The sequence below is a fragment of the Pelmatolapia mariae genome, linkage group LG7, assembly GCF_036321145.2.
Source record: "Pelmatolapia mariae isolate MD_Pm_ZW linkage group LG7, Pm_UMD_F_2, whole genome shotgun sequence".
NCBI lineage: Eukaryota > Metazoa > Chordata > Actinopteri > Cichliformes > Cichlidae > Pelmatolapia > Pelmatolapia mariae.
This window is the reverse complement of record NC_086233.1, coordinates 26,866,741-26,887,243: the sequence shown is the minus strand read 5'-3', so window position 1 is coordinate 26,887,243 and position 20,503 is coordinate 26,866,741. Positions and strand designations below refer to the sequence as shown.

General features: G+C 38.5%; 1 protein-coding gene across 2 annotated transcripts in view; it reads right to left on the bottom strand.

The window, feature by feature from the left end:
- Nucleotides 1-20,503, bottom strand: part of si:dkey-112m2.1 (transmembrane protein 132C) — a 170,963-nt gene that overhangs the window by 37,756 nt on the left and 112,704 nt on the right. The window lies entirely within an intron of this gene.

Genomic DNA, 20,503 nt, shown 5'->3' with positions numbered 1-20,503 from the left:
GAAGGAGGAGTGGAAATAAAACATCGGTCAGCCCATTCAGGGAAAACTACCAAAAAAGAAGAATTACACTTTACATTTTAATCACCTATTTAAAAAGTTATGTAACACAAACACTTTGATGGTACCATTAAACCATTAAAATTCCATGAACCACGATGTGTGCAAAAAATAAATAAATTGTTGCAATATGAAGTCTGTCTTGCAGATTGTCAGGGCCATGCAAATTATTTTCCAGCATCCGATGGAGATGCAAACAAAGCAGAAAAACAATGAATGTCAAAGAACACCCATCAAACTTATTTGATTTGCTGAATGCTTGCCTTGATCAAGCTGCTGCCTTTCACCTCTCTTTGTCGCAGCTAAAAATCAATGCCGCACCATTTTCTGAACAACCTGAGACCGATATACAGAGTACGCACTGTCTTGAATAATACAGTTTACCAGATTGGAAGTCTGGAAGTGACTCACAGAGGTAAGTGCTGAGGTTGTGAGAGTCTGCTACACTTTACTGCTACTAAATCACAGCGACAACAAAAGCTAAAAACAACTCAGATGCTTCCTATAATTTAAAAAAAAAGAAGATAATAAGCATGAAAATTCAAGATGTTGTTAGCATTGCATCTGTTTATAATGAGTACTATCCTAATTATATCTCTAGCCTAAAGAGTAGGCTTGCTTTCAATCAATACAAGGCTGGATAGAGTCCAAACTGAGGTTCAGGAGGGAGGTTTTGAGGGATAAGATCCAAGGTTTTTCTTGAACATATTTTGGCCAAGTCTGCAGTTAAATATCCCCCAACTCTCCCTTATGTTCACAGTTCAGACGCTAGCCCCATTTCAAAGTGCAGATTTAAGGATCCACTCCGGTTTAAAAAAAAAAAGAAAAAAAAAAGAAAGAAATGCAAGGGAGGACAGTTTTGAAAACTGAAATCAGTGTGGATGAAAACTGCTTAAATAGCAATTCTAGGTCAGGCAGAAAAGCCTCTCAGTTTCAGTGGGTAATATTCTGAATTATACAAAAACATGCTTTCAAATAACCATTGAGAAGCTTTGGCTCGGGATGATCACAGAGGAGCACTGCTGTGAATCTGACCCCACAATGAGAAATATTAAGGTGCAGTTCCGTTTGAACAAAGTAGAATTTTACGGGTGAGTAGCATTGTGCCAAAGGTAGCGATGGTTCTTTGTACTAACATTCAGAAAGTTAAAAGTCGTGAGATTTTTACACAAAGGATCTGCCTTCCCTTCTTTTATCCCCAATTTTAAAAAACAAACAAAAAAACAAACAAATAAGACAAATACTTTTTTGCTGCATTGCTCTATTTTGTACATTTAAATACAGGTTTTGAAATTCAAAGAGAAAAATGTATCAAAAATGTGCCACACTTTGGTGCCAGTATGCTTCACCAGGCTAATCCATATGCTGTAAGGCTACTGCAGAGACCCGGGTTCGAATCTGCCTGCAGGCCTTTTACTGTCTGTCGTCCCCCTGCCTATTGTTTTCTACTCGCCTTTACACAAGTTTACAAGCTTTCAAACTCGTATAAAGTTGTTTTGAAATTGCACAATAAAATTACATATCAACTGAAGAAGAACGGATAAGATCTGAATGCTTTGTTAATCTTATGATAGATTGGCGACCTGTCTATTGTGTAACCCAGGGGTCCCCAATCCCAGTCCACGAGGGCCGGTGTCCCTGCAGGTTTTAGATGTATCCTTGATCCATCACAGCTGATTTAAATGGATAAATTACCTTCTCAACATGTCTTGAAGTTCTCCAGAGGCCTGGTAATGAGCTAATCATGTGATTCAGGTGTGTTGACCCAGGGTGAGATCTAAAACCTGCAGGGACACCGGCCCTCGTGGACTGGGATTGGGGACCCCTGGTGTAACCCTTCTTTCTTCCAGTATCAGCTTGAATAGGCTCCACTCTACGGATGGGTGGATAGCTGCAATTTGGTCTGTTTGAAAGCAGTATGCAATTTATGAAGTGTCTGTTGTGATGCACAAGATCATGGGAAATGCTGGTAAATTTGAAAGCAAACGTAGGTAAGCTCTGCTATTAGCATACTATCCCCACTCTCTCAGTAGTGTTCAACCTAGCTAGAGAGCAGCTTTGATGGCAAAGATCCTACAACAGGTGGCCCTGAAATGTATTAATAGCAATAACATGGGACAGGGTTAGACACAAAAGATGGATCATGCACAATGCCTGCCATGCTGGGCTGTTTTGTCTGAATACAGAATAAAAGCGTTTTGCTTTTTGAAATAAATAATTAGAATGCAGATGGCAGAAAAATGGATATTTGTAGATGTTTCTGTGCAAGATGTAACAATCACAAACCAAGTTTTGTACCCGACAGAGGCTGTCTGGGTAAATTGCCCAAGCAAGGCAAAAAGACACCCAACTAACTAAATCATGTGTGACTCTGTTGATGCAAAATGGCAACCTTTTGTGGAGTCTGATAGCATTCTTTTTGTGGCAACATCAGTTAAATATATTCATCACTTTTGCATTTTTTTGGTAAGCCAGGCAGAAAGAATCCCTGTTAAATGCAGGAAGGTCTTTTAAATCCTTAAGTTATTTAGGTAAGACGTGCATACTAGCTATGTCCTAGCTTTATTATTATATTGGTTCAAAGTCTGTATGGCAAACAAATTCTAATGGTAAGTAAAGAAGTGATAAAATGAAACGTTTAAACCAGGTGTGCATAAATAATAAAATGTAACAGGGTTCTGATACAATCCACAACTCATCAGAAATACCCAGTTTTTCCATTAAAAGTAGTGTAGAAAAGAACTCAAATTTATGCGATTTAGTTATTAACTCACACATTTGATCTCAGTGCTGCTCCTTTGCAAGTTGTGGCAAGTTGGAAAGATGAACTAACACTCATCTGTTTTGGTCTTCCACGGAATAGGATTTGAGAACAGTTGGAAAATATTGTCATTCAATTTTGTAATGTATTCAGTGTAAAGTAAGGCCAATGTACCCCGCTTTGTACAAAAGATGGGGAGAAGGAAATACATTCTCCTTGAATTAATTACCCCATCTCTATCACATCTTTCTACTTTCATTACTCTCTGTGTTGAAATTCTAAACAGTTCAATCAGCATTTTTGAGGTTGGATCTGTGCCACTGGAAAAACTCAAAACTAAAATGAGGGATTAATAAAAAATAAAATCAAACGATTTGCCAAATATTACATTAGAATAAATGAGTTGTGTTGATACTATATGAATAAAAAAATATATAACTCAAACAGAGGTTATGTTAGTTATGGCTTTGCAATTTTAAAACCATGCTTTCATGAAGGGCACACTTAAGCAATTTCTTGACCATTTTTTGCTCTTTGATTTCCCTTTTAAAGTAAAAACATCAAAAGCAAAAGAGAGGAACTGATGAGCGCAAACATCCCACATAACGCCATGCTGTAGATTTTAGTTCTATTTGGTTAGCTGTATTAACAGATTTGTTGAAAATCCTTACTTCTGTCTGTGGACAGAGCATCAGTCATTTGTTGGAGCTTATTCAAGCCCATCCATTACCTCTTTTTCTTTTCAGTTTCTTTCAGAGACAAAAATTTGGAGTGCTACAAAGCCACAGTATCCTCTACTGCCTGGCAACATCCTGGGCTCAGCGGTAGTGACTGTAGTGATTATGTGATTTACGCTTTATGGTGTATAATTACAGCCAAATCAATTATCGGTAACAGACAGTTTTGCTTTACAATGTAGCTGCAAGCAGTCAGAGCTTCAGTGCTGAACACAAAACTACACCCCCGCTTCTCCAGCCTGTTCCTCTTTGTGTTGGTTCTACAAGGTGGGTTTTTTTCCCCTAATATTCTTCTCATCATCCCTTCTTCATCTTTAATTTATTCCTCTCGCTGACCCGCAGTGTTGTGTTACTCTCAATAGAGGGCAGTGCTGTCTCTCTCTCCCCCCTCACCCCTTCATCCAGCATGTGTTTGGGATGATGAATGTCTGCAGCGCACCAGCTGGAGAGGTCAGGCCGCTTCTCTGTGTCTCATTAGAAACATAACTGCACCGTGTGCCCTTTTCTCACTGCGATTACCATACAATTTAATACACTCATACACTCACTGGCAACTATCACTGCTCTTGCCCTGAGTTGTGCATGCGGATGAGAGCAAGAGGTTGACACGGAGATAGAAACCAAAAAAAACACAGAGCAGAAACAGGGTTAGAAGGGCTCAGATAAAAGCAAAATGTCTACAAGGATCACAAAACTGGCTCTGCCACTATAAAAGCGAGTAGTGACAATGCCCTGGTATCATAGTGGGTTTGTTGTGGCAAAATGAGGTAGAAAATCGTTCATGTCAATTTGAGAAGGCTTTTGAGGTATCTCCATTTGTCAGTCCTATTGTTGGATGTAAAAGCACAAACAGAACAAGGTAAAGGAATCCACTTAGATGAAAAAAAAGAAGCTCACACTTTCAATTCTGTAAGATACATTTCAAACACATCCTTGTAGCAACAAAAGGACTCTGTCAAAAAAAAAAAAAAAAAGTATAACTGGGAAAAAAAATGACAAGAATGAAATTCCTTTTGTTCGTAAATAGGAAAATAAAAGTGGAGCTAAGGAACACAAAAGCCCTGTTAACCATACAGTCATGTTTTCCTCTTTTCACTCTTAAAACCTCTGTGGATATCTGTCTTGGAAAAAAAAAAAAAAAGAAAAGTAGTGAAAGAAAAGTCTGCTGTCTCTTCTGGAGACCTGAGGGGGTTCGTTTCATGCACAGCAGTGATTTGGTTAGCACTGACAACAATGATACATCAAAGACCCGAATCTGTTTCAACACCGCGAATTGACAGTGAGTCCAGCAATAGAAGGAGAGATTGTGTGTGTCTTTATATATTAGATTGTTATGTAAAACACCTTCTTCCAGGTAAATGTGAATATATATATATTTTTTTTACTCACTATGTGAGCAAAAAGAAAGCAGGACTTTTGCAGCCGGTGTGGAGATATGCTCTGCTATGGCTGTGGCACTTTTTGTGTAGTCAGATTTCAATGATAGATTTCCTTTCAAACTTGGTTTTGTTTGTTTGATGTGCTGTAGATAGGGCGCTTGTTTTTGTGACCCAGCACACATGATTTCCTGTGTGTTTGTCTACTGGGTCATACTAACAAGAGAACGGGACATCTGCATGAAAATGCATTCCAAGATGGACATGATAGACCTTTTGGCAGTAGGAAAAAATGACCAGATGGAGGAATTGTATGGAGAACAGTGGGCACAGTTGTCTTGGCCATAACTGAATCCTGACTTGTGAGACCAGCGTTAATTTAAAAATGTGATGATGGGTAGGATGAAAACCCCCCAGCTGTCCATCTATTCTTGCATGAATCTTGCTTGGATTTCTCTCTGTTAGTAGTCAGATTTTCAGTTATAAGTTAAAAGTAAGGTCTAAATTCAGAGAAGGCACTTCAATCAACTCAGTCACTAGCTTTATTTCTTGAAAATACCTTCTGGAGATTTTTCGAAATGTCCTCTGCGCCTGTCATGAAGGCTTTGTGGTGTGGAAATGGAAAACTAAATGCTAGTTTCTCCTGGTTACTGGAGTGTGTTAGTTGGGTCACATGGACCTCACAGGCACAAGGTGGATAAAAGTTACAGTGACAAGGTTTTATTATTCAATATAAAGCAACATCAAATGAATAATTTGGCATTATGGGAACAATGTGCAACCAAACAAAATGTGACAGAGGCATATTTTATGAGGAGTCACGTACTGGAACTATTTCTTGGTAACGGCCAGTAGGGTGCCGTGACTTCCTGTAATTTGCTGGTTGCCCGACTGTGACAAAGTCCAGGAAGTGGCAGCAGCAAGTGAGAAATAACGTGTATGTAACAAATATTTTTAATCTCTCTTTTCCGACACAGATTAGATAAATGAGCGTCCATAGTGAGCTAAACAAGAGCCACAAGGCTCATGTTTGCTCTTCAGATGGAGAGGGTATTAAGTGGAGCGCCAAACAATGCTGTATTATTCCATTAATGCAGTCCTTATCATGCTAAGAACTGTATCCCTCCCTGCTTTCTAAATGTCCTGGTGCACTGACATGAACGATTTACTTTTGCAGCTGTTTTAATTATTTGTAGTTCAATTACTCTCCAGCTGTGTGGCTGACTGTTCTCTGTGTCGGAGTCTAGATGTCTCTCAAACTGAAATACATTTTGATTCTAATTGGTTTGAAGACCTCAAGGGAAATCAGATAATAGCTCCAATGAATAAAAGCTGGTTTCAACAGGAGCTCCATCTGCTTCTTACTGTGACGCAGCTATAAAGGCCGTAGCATATTAATAGTAGAGACTACCTCTGACTCTACTAGTTCACCTGGAGCTAACCTAAATGTGTGTGTAATGAGGTCATTTAGCCTGATGTATTTGGGTGTCATTAGACTATTGGGATTAATAACTCAGGATCTGGTGGAGGAGATACCAGAATTTTTGTGTGCTGATGGCGTGTGTGCTTCCTAGGGGGGTTCAAGCTCCTCTCTAATGAGTTTCACTTCTAATATTTGCCTTTTCACTCTGATTATCTTATTGAAATGTTAACTTGCCAACAACATGCCTTCTGTAAAGACTGAAAGGCAACAGCAGGTCACTGTTTGGAGAACTGCTGAGTTATTTAGAAAGGACAGGGAGTGTAAACCGGGTTTAAGTGTCAAAATATAGCTCATATTTGGAAATGGCATTATTAATTGCCTTAAAAAAGGGCCAGCATTCTTAATAGATGACAGCTCACTGAGCCAGGTCACAGCCAGTAATAAATGTATGGAGCTCACAGAAAATCCACTCTATAATCCCAAACTCGCGGTGTCTGGGGAACTAGTGGCTTCCCATACAGTGATGTCTGTTTCATCTGGTATCACTTAAACTCATCAAGTTTAAAGAGTGATAAAGACTGGCATATGACAGACAGATAATGAAAGGGATCATAAAATGAAACCATGTCAAGAGGCAGATGAAACGTAGAATAACCAATTTATGTATGTGGGAGATTTCCCTCAGGATCTATCAAACACTCCACGTCAGCCCTGTCCTTGTCAGTACAGATTAGTTTGCTCTCACAGTAGGACTGCAGACTGTGGATTGGGTGGGGACTAAAGGGGGGGGAGAGAAGAAAAACTGTGAAAGAGAAATATTGGAGTCCCTCTCCAAAATTGCCTTTTTGGTTCGTCTCTTCTTCAATATTTTCTGAAATAACCCCCCTCTGTTTTGGTCTTTTGTTGCCTCACATGCCTATTCCTTCACTGACCTCTGTTCTTCCTTTTCATCCTCTTTTTTCCCCCCTCTCTAGCTCATCTTTGCTGTCTCAACTCTCTCCTTCTCTATGCTGCATTTCTTCATATATTTTTTTCCCCAAATGTTGTGTGAAATGAAACAGATGTGGCTCCACGCATCAGCCAATCAAAAGGCACTGTTGCCACGCTACACCATATTGTAACAAAAGGCAATCAGACCCTAAAAACGCAGTCGGGGAAACAGAGACGTGTCTTGGAAAATTGAAAATATTAACGTAGTGTAAAAAAAACAACAAAAAAAACCCCCTCAAGCTCATCTTCTAAGAATTTAATATGAACCCAATAACCAGAAAGCCTTATTAACGTTTTTAAACTTGTGTGTACCAACAGCCATGTCCCTCTCTACTATATAAATGTGATTTTAGTCTGTTAGGTGGTCACCAGGCAATGTGACTGCATGATAATAAATAATATATATCTTTATATTACAGTTTGTTGATATAAATTTAATGTTATTGGTGTGAAATGAATTGATACAGTGCTCTTATATGTTTTATAGGCACATACATGCTAAAAATTGGTAATTTGAGCCTATTTGAAGAAGGCTGCTAGGTAACATGATGACAGCCTAGGATCTGATATAGATGAGAACCTTAAGGAGCCTAAGATGTACCTGTGTCAAATTTGATTGCTCAACTCAGGATTATGTAGGAGGAGTTTGAGGATAAGCAGACAGACAGAAAGTTGGTGCATTACAATAAGACACCAGTGATGGTATTCAGTGTTGTAGTGTTTAAAATTCCACTCATGAGTTGAATTTTGTCTAAAAAAAATAAGAGAAAAGGTCTGCATTGACCTCCTGATTACACGGCAATGATGATGCCTACATTTAAAGGGAAACATATTTTGAACTCTTTCATTAAAATCTAAACATCAAACAGAAAACGTAATGCTCCTTTATACTGATGCCTTTGCAAACTAATTGTAATATTAACTAAATGTGTTTTTTTTAAGAACCATAGCCTTTATTGATTTTTTTCTGAAAAAAAAAATCTCTAAATAAATTGTTTTTCCTGCAATACGTCCTTCTAATAACTTATAACACAGTTTATTTCCCATTTTTTTTGATCAGTTGGAACTAAACTCTTTTACACATATCACATTTGTGATATGTGTAAAAAGTTGGCAACATGCTGGTGCAGTCTGTCTTTAACACACATGAGGAAACATGAGGAAGCTGGACAAGTTAAAGACAAAACAAGATGAAAAGATGATGATGTTGATAATGTCAATCTACTGTTCACCCAAGCCTGATCAGAAATTAACTCAGTGGGAGGGGGAGGGTGGCGGGATAGAGGTACAACAGTGCGTGTCTTGTGGAGGTTCTGCCATGATTTGGGAATGCATCTCAGCCAGTGGTGTTGGGAATCTTGTAGAAAGTGATGGAAGATTGTAGTTCAATATCCAATACCATCTAGAAAGAATTTGCAAAAGAATCTGTTGGCGACTGCTTTATTTTTTAGCATGAAAATGCAGTAAAAGCATAGCTGGATAGAAACACACAATAGAGCACTACCAGTCATGGATTGGCCTCCCCAGAGTCCGGACCTCAAAAATATTGAAGCAGTGAGGGATCATCTTAAATGGAACAAAAGACATTCATCATCCAAAGAAGAGCTTTGAATGTTCTTCAATAAGCCTGGACAATTATTCTTGAGGACTACTTAAATAAATGATAAGAAAGCTTTCTTAAGGTTCTATTGAGAAATGTTTTCTAGCAAATTATAAAGGAATGAGAGGTGACTCAAGACAAAAGCAGGTTCTGCTTTTTTTTTTTTTTTTTTTTAAATTTACTTGGCAAACTAACGACACACCCATTACCCTGTACCTTGTGTTTAGAGCTAATTAGCAAATACAAGTTAATGCATTAAACTGCCCTGATCAACCCTGTCTCAACTGAATGTTAGATGTGCCATTGTCAGCAAACAGCCTGTTGATGTTAACATTTGTCGTTCAAAAGCAACACTGTTTCTAGGTACAGTTTTTCAGATCAGAAGCAAAAGATGAAACATATTGATTTTTAAGTATTTATCCAAAACAATATTCCTATCTTAATCATAACTAACTGGTTTAGTAGAATACACGCGAGGTATAGATGAAAGATTTGTTCACCTAACCATCCAGCAAATCCCATTTACATATTTTAGCAAACTCTTTACAACTTAAATTGTTTTTCAACAAATAAATGCAGTTTCTGTAAAGCTTTTAACACTGTCCTTTGAGACACCTACAAGTGTAGCATACAAGATTAAAGAAATTTGTGAAAGCTGGGGAAGTAGCACAGTGATGAAGTACAGCAGGGTTTTTTTTTTTTATCAAATTCATTTTTATTCAGTTTATCAGATTATCAAAGGCCACACAGTGCCAGCCTGAAAGACACCAGCTATTATCGTCTTGTAACTATTGGCCACTAAACTGCTCTCAAGGACCAGCTGGTGGTTGTAAGCCATGCTGAACACAGTGAAAATGATACAACGCAATCAATCAGTGTATAAACACCATCTTCTCTCCCTTTATTGATTTCAGAAAGCTGTAGCAGTGTTGGTAAAAATCTCCAGAGGGCCATGGTGCTCATCCTCTTATCCTGGACAATGAGATCAACTCAGTGTGACTGCCTAATCTCCCCCTTGGAGCTTAAACTCTCCACCAGAAATGGCACTTCCCCTTTTCCTTGTTACTCACACATATACACACACAGATGACAAGAATTAGATTAACTTGTCCTTTTCATTATTTGCCCCTGAGTTGGTCCTTCCTACTGTTAAGGCTTGTGAGAAGCATGATTTGAGGCTTTGTGCACTGTGGCCTGAAAGGCATCACATTTAAAGAGTGTTCTTGTGTACTTTTGTCTTTTCATCTTGCTTTTCTGACTTTGGCTTACCGCTCCAGCCACTTCGTACATTGCCTCTCTTCTTTTTTCCCCTGTTTTGAGTCACTTTATCTCTCAGTGGGCCATAACGATGTAAGAACAGAGGGAATCTAGCATGTAATCACAAGTTTCCTCCCATTTCACTTCTCTTTCCTCTTCTGATCTCAGAAGTTCAGTAGTTATATTTGGCTGTAATATTTATATATAATCAAATGGAGCATTTAACGCTGAAAAACCTCCTCTAACTTTAGAGTTTACTACAGTGCAAAAATGGTTCGCCAAAGTTTGCGGCAGGCAATTTACTGCATCACATAACGCTGAAAGTAAGTATAACTGTAATACTGCAGGTGTCTATGAGTGGTCATTAATGTGAGTAATGAGTGTGTAATTTGCACAGATGTGTTTTCCAAAGTTGTGATCACGATGCCAAAAATGTGACAGTTCATGTTTAAACTTAGATTTGAGTTTTTAAACATTTGCAGTTCTGTTAAATAATATTTTTAAGTTTTTATGTTCAGAAATCAGCAATAACTGCAGGCTGTATGCATCACTTTCTGCCTTGTGACTCAACTTGAACAATCTCCAGTTTATATCATTGCCCTGTATGTTTACTGGTTTGTGGATATGAGCAGAATTGGTGTTTTCAAAAGGCGAAAAGCTTCAGAAATGACGTTGTGACTTTTGACTTTCTATTAACAGATGGAAATGTGTTACAAAGATGCTAAAGTATAGACTTTTGCTAACATGTTTCTGTCAGAGTCCTGCACCTTCCTTTATATTTTCTGTAGTTTAGAAAGTCAATACACCTTCTGACTTTAGAAAATTTTAAATTGAAAATGACAATGGTTACTTTTGTGGAGGGTTTTACCTCTCTGTATTTGCCTCGCATGTATAATACAGGATTTTTAAACAAAGGTCGGGTGGCTAAAAAAAGACAACCAAGTTTGAACTCAATATGGCAAATACAGGCCAATATGGACCACAGAGAGAAAATAGTCTCAACATATAAAGAACATGCCATGTTTCGTTCTTCTCCTTGATATCATTCAATCAGTGGTCTAACAGGCTAATTGGTGAGCTGCAAAAGGAATCCCAAATCCCCATGTAGCTGTAGAAAAGTTACAGTGGGTGGCTGGTTTGATTTTAAATGACAACTTGCATCCTCTGCATATTGAGTTTCAGTTTCTTTCTTTTGGACTAAGGCATTTTTTTTCTCAGACTGTGCATTTGATGATAAATGACCCAACTGCTGCAGACCAAATCTTTCTACAAATAAACCAATCTGAACCTGGAGATAAATAAAGGTCAGAGGCCTGGCCAAAAACACAAAAAGGTGGCAGCAGGTTTGGACAGCCTCACAATAGGTTATAGTGGCTTATCACCCTAAGTTAATTAAATATTGAATGCACAAGAAATAAAGAAGAAAAAATAAAAGGGATTGCCAGGGCTTCCATCCAGAAAGAAAAAATAAAAAATCCACAAAGCGACAGGGAACTGATAGTGCTGCAGAGGAGCTTGGTCTGTGGGACCAAGAGATGCTTTTGCTAATGCTAGCCTCTTTTAAACAGGGGCAAACAATCAATTACTCCGTCCTGACAAAGCTGAGAATGAGAAAAGCTAAAACAGAAAAAAAAAACCAAGAAGACACCAAAAATGGAGAGAAGGAGGAGTGAATATATGGGGTTGCATAACGGAGCCAATAAAATGTATATCCTCATAGCTTGCAAGTATTATACTTACCATGAATACACTGAGGGTGTAGTAAAATCTGTAAAAAATACTGCTTAAAATTATGAATATTTATGATACTTGTACTTGTCTCAGCTCTTATAGGGTTTCCAGTGCAAACTGCTTTTTTTTAGCCTAATGTATATTTTGTGGTACTTGAACTTACAACCACAATTGCTAAAAAGTTGGGATGTTGTATAAAACAGAAAAAAATAGAATGCAATGATCTGCAAATTTCATAAACTCATATTTTATTCTCAATAGAACATAGAAGTCAAATATTTAAACCCATTAATTTTTCAGATTTTTATGAAAAATATCAGGTTTGTTTAAATTTGTTGGCAACAACACATCACAAAAACATTGGCATGAGAATAACAAAAAGCTGGGCAAGTAAGTAGTACAAACACGATATAGCTGGGGAATCGCTTTGCAACCAAGTAGATCAATTGGCAACAGGTGATATAAAAAGAGCATCTTCAAGAGGCAGACATGCTCTGAAGTAAAGATGGGCAGAAGTTTACCAATCAGCAGAAAACTGCAGCTACAAATTGTGGAATAATTTCAGAATAGTGTTTCACAATTGTGAAGACTTTGAAAATCTGCGGCACAGATAATGTCATCAAAAGATTCTGAGCATCTGGAGAAATCTCTGTGCGCAAGGGACAAGGCTGAAAATCAATATTGGATGTCTGATCTTCAGGCCCTCGGGCGGGGCCACATTAAACACAGGCATGATTCTGTCATGGAAATCACTGCATGGGCTCAGGAACACTTAAAAAAAGAAAAATCACTGTCATGCCACCCACAAATCCAGGTTAAAGCTCTACCATGCAAAGAAGAACCCATATATGAACAAGCTCCAGAAATACTGCCATCATCTCTGGGCCAAAGATCATTTAACATTGCTCTCCTCTCTTGTTTAAAGAAGAGGGGATGCTACACAGTGGTACTATAAACGTGGCTCTGTCCCAACTATCTTGAGAGATCCCATCAAATTCAAAATGATTCTGATGATTTCTTCCTTTCTTAAAATGGTGCATAAATGCATTTAAACATTTGATGTGTTTAGAATAAAGGCTTGTTAGATTTGCAAATCACTGCATTGTTTTACATGCATTGTTCACAGAAGGTCAACTTTTGAGGAATTCGGGTTGTACGCTAACTAAACACACATGACAAAGTAGTGAATAAAAGGCCTCACTTTTTCTTTTTCTTTCCTTACTTTTGCTCAGCACATCTACACCTTATAAATACCCCACCACCACCACCGCATTTAGTTACATTGATTCAATTTCACTGATTAACTGGCCTACAATAGATATCTACACTTTCTCTTAAATTTCATTGCTTCTTAATCAAATAGGGCCCCATACATTGTAAAGAAGGTGATCTGCAAAAGTGGTTTTAAAAAAAGAAGACAAAAAAATTGGGAATTCAGTCATTTGTGTTTAAATGTATAGTCTGTGGTGGAAGCACTGTGCCCCTGGTGTAGTGCTGTAGACTTTTTTGGGAGCCCTTTGTCCTAGCCTTGTTTACTTGTAAATTCTAATGAAGTCCATGTTTCATTCAAAGTAGTATTAGTGCCATTGTGGGTTATTTTATTATACTCGTGGGTCATCATTAGACTGTTTTTTGTTGTACTTGTTTGGCTGCATCTGACACAGGAAATCAATATGAACACAGCATTAATTGCTCTTGACGGAAATTGTGCATTTTTGTTCTGTTTTCTTCATTTTTTGCCTCGGTACATGCCAGAGAAATGGTTGAACAAACTGTCAGTGGCACTAAGCCACGTATCTGACATCTTGGTTTGTATTGCTCTCTCATTAAAATATACCAAAGTGGAAATCTTGTTTATATCTTGAGGGTTTTACATGCATCATCGACTTGTATGCAGTGCATGCTTTCAAAGGCAGGCTTTAATATTTTATGCTACCTTGAACCACTCTAGACACCTGTGTGATTTCTAGCCACAAATCTCCCACTCTGTCTCTCTTTCACACACACTCTCTGAAGTACAAACAAATGTAAACACTGGCAACAGACGCACATGAATGTTCAGGCCTGACACAAACATAAACAAACAGGCAGACACCTCCCTGGATGAGTTTAACTGAATCGGTGTATCTGGCCAGGGTTAATAAGAATGCTGACCCCCACAATGACCCTTTTCTGATCTGGGCCCTTACTTCTTCTCCCCTGCCTCATTAATCTGTCAAGTAAACAGAATCCTTGCCTCTGGATAAGAGAAGCATTTGATGGGAGAACGAGATATAAAGGGTTTTTTTCCTCCCCCCCATCCTGTACATTCTGCTTTTTTAAAGGTTGTAGTTCACGGGAAACAACCTTTCAAGCTTGTCTAAATTTTACGCTTTCATCACATCCCACTGAATTTTAAATGACATTTTGGGAATTCTGGTGATACATGACAATTTGAGTACCCTTATGATAAGTGGAAAAAGGATGAGGTCTGCTAACTTCACTCCATACGCTATGTTTAAGTTGGAGTAGGGCTGTGTGCTGGAAATCCCTTGACATCTTCCTGCACCACCTCAAAGAGAACACTAAAGCATTAACAGGGGCCAAGGTTTCAGAGGATGATTTATTAGAAGATGGAGTGGATCAGAGGGTCTAAGCCTAGGGTCCCAATGCCAATAGGCCTGCCTTATCAAACACCACCAGGCTCCATGGCCAATCTCCAGCTTGTCTGTGGGCAACTCCCTACCAGCCTGGCTTTGGTTGCTGATAAGTCAGATTGAGGAACTACAAAGCTTTGTTAGCAGGAGAGAAGAGGAGACCTCAGAATGAGGTATATTCTTCATTCCTAAATAAATATGCTCTTAAACTATCAGGAAGAGGTTATGTTATGAAGATCTTTACACAAGTTTTCTATTAACTTGAATTTTAACACTCCAGGAAGAGTTCAAGGAGCATGCCTGATCTGATTTGGGGTTTCTGATAAAACCTACAGTGTAGGGCTTATGATTGGTAGTGAAAGCAATAACGTTTACATGTGGGCTTATGAGCTATACAATATACAGTGAAATTTTCCACAGTTGTTTGGACAATAATCATTTATTTAGGCAGATCCCGCTCCAAATATTTTACAAACACCAACCCGTTAAAGAGCTTTAAGGTGATATCTGTGTCACTTCTCTTCTCACAGGGCTCTCCAATGACGAAAAGCTCTACTGAGAGTAATCCGTGTCCTTGCCAACAACAGTTTGCTTTCTGAGACTATAATCCTTCTTCTGAACGCTGAGTTTATCTGGAGCCTTAGAAACTTTGCTTGAATGCATCCAGGTTTTTCTATAGGCGTTGCTTTATCTTGCTCTGTCTCTATGATTGCTTCCACTTTCATCACACACAAACCACAGCTTGCTGAAACCACTGCTGATTTTGGGGCAGAAGTCTGAAGTTTCAGTCTTATCCGGGACCAAACTTTCACTTGTTTAATTTTTACTTGCTGTTTGGTTAAGTTTAGGCACAAAAATGAGAAAAACAGCACTGCTACGGTGGACAACTTGATGAAAGCTGATGAAACTATGGGTGTGCTATGGGTAGGGCAGGGCAATATAGCCAAAAATATTTATCACGATATATATTTGAAAATTTGCGATAACGATATAACTGACTATATAATAGATGCGAGACAAAAAACTCCACAACTTTGATGGGGTTTTTTTGCACCAATAATGTATTTTCACTTAAACAAGAAGCTGTTTTTTATGTGCATTAACGCTATATAAAAAATTATCAGTGCAAATGAAAATTCCTTGCTGACAATTTAACCAAAAGGCATTTTCAGTGGAAATGGGCTGACATATCCTGGGCATAACCATGTATAATATCCACAAAAGTTAAAAAGAGGTGCTTTGCAACATGAAACTGAAGTGTGCCAAATAAATAAATCAAATACGTATCTTTCGAACTATAAGGTGCGCAGAATTATAAGGCACATTATAAGGCGAAACAAAACAGTCAGATAAGTCCAACTTTACTCAATTCAATTCATTCTTCTTGCTTCCTCCACTTCTGTACCATTGAATCAATAATGCTGAATTCTCTCGCAGCTGCTCTATTCCTATGTTCTACTGTCTATGAAGTGTTCAGGCCATCAGACTGCTGAACACTTCATAGACACCTCACCTTCTCTTACCGGAACTTCAACGTTATGCACTCCATACTGCACATAAATGCCACTTGTTTTGCACATTTCCAACTGCCGACCTCTGTATATTTTATTTTTATTTAATTTTATATATATGTATACACACACACACACACACACACACACGCACACACACACACACACACGTAGATATACATATTTACTATACATATTCAGTAATGCGCATACACTCTTATATCTGTACATATATTTATTGTTATAATCCTCAGATTTACCCATTCTTATATTTTGCTGTTCTTATGTTATTGTATTGTATTTTGCACACCTCTGTTGCTTGTGAAGCTTGTACACAAGAATTTCACTCGCATGTGTTGTACCAGTGTACCTGCACATGTGATGTGACAATAAAAGTGATTTGATTTGATTTACTGCGCGACTGATAGCCTTGAGTTTAAAGTGCGCTTCATACGCATGTCTCTTAACAGGTGCCATTTTGGGGTCCTTATACACACAATACAGTAATATTATGTTGAAGCACAGTACATTACTCCGCGAGGCTCCTGACTATGGTAGCCGTAATGCTCCGACAATCCATCAAGCGGTGCACCTTCGTAGCTTACCAAAGTCGCACTAAAACATTTTTAACAGATTTTTGAGCGCCGTGTACCACCTAAAATCGGTTTGAGGTCAGTAAACACAACCAGAATTCATAAGGCGCACCGGATTATAAGGTGCACTGTCGATTTTTGAGAAAAAGGCTTTTAAGAGCACTTTAAAGTCCAAAAAATATGGTGACAACGACAGCCCGCTTGCATGTTCTACAAAAAAAAAAAAAAAAAAAAAAAAAAAAAAAAAAAAGGGCTTTGGTGTGCATCTGACGGACAAAAACCAAACCAGTTCCACGTCACTCAAGCTGCACCATTTTTTACAAACCAATTCTGGCTCATCCGTTTCATTCAACGATCCGCTTTTGCCCTTCTCATTCTCCGTCGCCGCCATGTACGTATGAAAACAAAGGCACTGCGCATGCGCGTTTTACCCATATCTATCGCAATATTTCATTTTCTTATCATTGCCTAACATTATACCGGTATTACCGTGAACGGTATAATATGGCCCAGCCCAAGCTATGGGTTTCTTAACTTCAGAAACACAAGTACAGTTCATGGGAACAGTTTGCAGAAATAAGCTATGGAGTCATTTCCTGTGGGAGAAAAAGGCTTGATTAATTTGCACTGTGTGTAACTTGTTTAGCAAGGGCTTGAATGTAGCAGACATAAAAGTAAAAGTCACGCACTCCAATGTTAACTTGACAAGACTGAAATTGATGCAAGCGCCAAACAAATGATAAAGGAGCACAGTAGAGACAGATAACAGAAGAAGTTATCCTCCTTCCTCTTCTCCTGCAGATTCTCTGCATCAGTGTTTTTTGGTGCATAGTCAAGGCCACATTCAAAGCCTCTGAAGGCTCAATCACAGAGGATTTACTTCACACAGGCAGATACAACAGTAGTTTACTGATATTGTGTAGTTCAAGGGTATGAGAAAATCCACAGCAAACATCTAAATTCATGTCTTAAGTGGTTAATGGAGAAGGTTAGATGGAGGAGAAGGCAGAGTGCTTCTACGAGGATGGGGCATAAATCATTCCCCTGAGATTTAATTAATTATATTTCATTAGTGGCATTTGTCATGTTGATTTCCATTAATGATGGCAGATTGGAGAGAATAAATAGGACTTGTGTTTTTATTTTTATCCCATTAGACTCAGGAGGGAGTCTTAATGATTAAAGCATGAGAAAGCCCAGCAACACATAGGACTCATCTGCCACTCATGTAAATTAAATTCTAAACAGTCAATATTACAGATACAGCTAACAATCTCACAGACAGTCTGGCTTGGGCCACTGCAGGTGATCTTCTTAATGTAAGAGAGGTAGTGAGAAGAGCCTGTTTTTATCAATGCATTAGTGACCCTATGGGCAAATGCAGGTACAAAACGATATCCGAATGATTGCTTAAAAGGATCGTGGCACGTATTCATATATTTTTCACACTAAATTGTTAGCTACCTGTACCTGCGATAAGCCCGCTGAAGAAAACAGCGGTTCACAAACATACAAATTAGACCACCTGGGATGGTAATTGCTTCGTCTCCCCTATCCATCAACTATAACATTGCACTTTGAAGACCCTTCGCATATCCAAGGACATGGAAGAAAACACATGCACAAACACACACCTACACACATAAATGCAGCTTATCTCCTCCTTACACTGGATTTTTCATCTGTCTCGCACTACACAAGCTCCTTAAATCTTTCCGCTGGGCCTTTTACAGTAGAGGATACCGTTTTAACCACTGTTAACTGGGCACATTACAAAAATAGTGAAAACTGCCACACTCCTCCAAGGCTCTTTGTAATGGTATCCAATCCTTAAATTTCCCACCTAATCAAAAACACACAAATAAGTGTCTACGTGGCTTACGATAGACCCTTTGCAGGAAGGTCATTAAGATCCACGCGACTTGCTGATGCATTGAGAGTTCCTTCATTGTAATCAGATCGCACTGAAGGGACCTTTGATTTAACTCCAGTTGTAAATGCAGTCCCACCGCTCCTGCTTGGTCTGGCCATTGATTGTATTTGTTCATTCGCCATGTGAGCTAAGCGCAGTGCAATCAGAAAGAACAGCACGAGGCCCTCTGACCTCTTCTCGTGAAAGCAGGAGAACTGAATATTGAACTCCTTTCTCGCTCAATCTTCACTCATCATTGTTCTGTCAATTACACCAGCTACTAACAACTCTCTGGCATGGAGTGGAGCTGGCTTATAGACGCACACACTCTCTTACCCAAACAATGTAAATTTACATAGGCAGAGGTCCAGTCAAATGTCACTGGTGAATAAACACACTGTTCTTTATGCAAACTCTTGCTCTTGTATATGTATATATTCCCAAACTGAAACTCTGCAGCCTTATTTTGCATACACAAATTTTAAAATTGTACGTAAGGAATATTATCATTATATCCACTGTGGGATGACAATATTGCTCAAAATAAAAAATGGCGTATGCCAATGACAAATGTCTACTATTTTCTAATGACAGGATTTACATAAGAGAAGTCACACAATAAGTGGCTTGCATTTCATATCAGGCTCAGAGAAAGTGAGCGAATCTGTCATCGGGATGGAGAGAAGAAGTGATGAGCAGGAGAAGGCGCAATCATCTCCTTCCTGACAAGGCTTTAGGCTATTATTACCGTATCATGAGAACAATCATTCAAATTGTGTTAAAATGTACACGCAGTTTCAGGGTCACTTAGGCTTGCGTAACAATATTATATATACAGTACAGCTTTCGTATAAGGGGAACAGAGTGGGCTGCTCAAAACCCTGGCCCCAAGTAACCTATGTGTGATTGAAGATTGCATGCAACACAAGGATCATTTAACCTTCCATGTATTTTTTCAATCCTTGTCGTCTATGATTATCTTCTTATCTATTTAAATTAGATTGATAGATGAGAGGCTTTTATTGAGATTTTATAGCATAGTTTCCTCTCTATTGAGATAGATGTCTGTCTATTGAGATAGGATAGATAAACTATTATCTATTTTAGGCATTAGAGTCATCTTAGACAGATGGATGTCTAAATATTTATCTGTTCATATTCTTTCAACATGGTGTTGCTGCTGGGAGTGTCCTCTATAGAATATGATATGTTTGAATCATATGTTAGAATATGATTGTTTTTATATAAGAGAAAATAGCCATCAGGGGATTTCATCCAATAATTTTTCAAATATTACAACCCATAAGTAAACGCTACCATCAAAGGAGCCATAACACTGCTGAGGCACAAAGAACATTCACACAGTCAAATTCATCATTACCACATCAACAACATAACATGATGAGATCCTGTCATTATATGTTTCAGTGGAAAGTCGATATGCAATTACTGTCCCTAAGGTCCACAACTATCCATAGATCTCAGCGTAATAATACACCATATGTGATTCACAGGACTCAAGTGACGTCTTGAATAGCGATAAAGGAATGCCTAGCAGAGGCAATCTTATTTTATCTCAAACCTTTATGGACTTTTTAATACGGGAATTGTGATTTTCTCCTTCCTGGGAACAGAGTATGCTAATCATTTCAGTCTAAAACAAGTCTGCCATTCGCCTCAATGATGCTTGCTTCCTCTGTTTCACATAAAGACCCTTAGAGGCGCATGTCACATTCCCCAGCAGATGGCTGGGGCAAACACAGAATGACAAGCCTCGATTTCAGCAATGCTTAAAACATGATTTCATCAACTGTCGGAAAACAATTTGAATCTTTAACCTATTTTCACACCGGAGTTTGCACACTGAGCGGAGTCATCAAAGGCTCAGCAGTACACTGAGACTCTTTGTGCAACTTCCC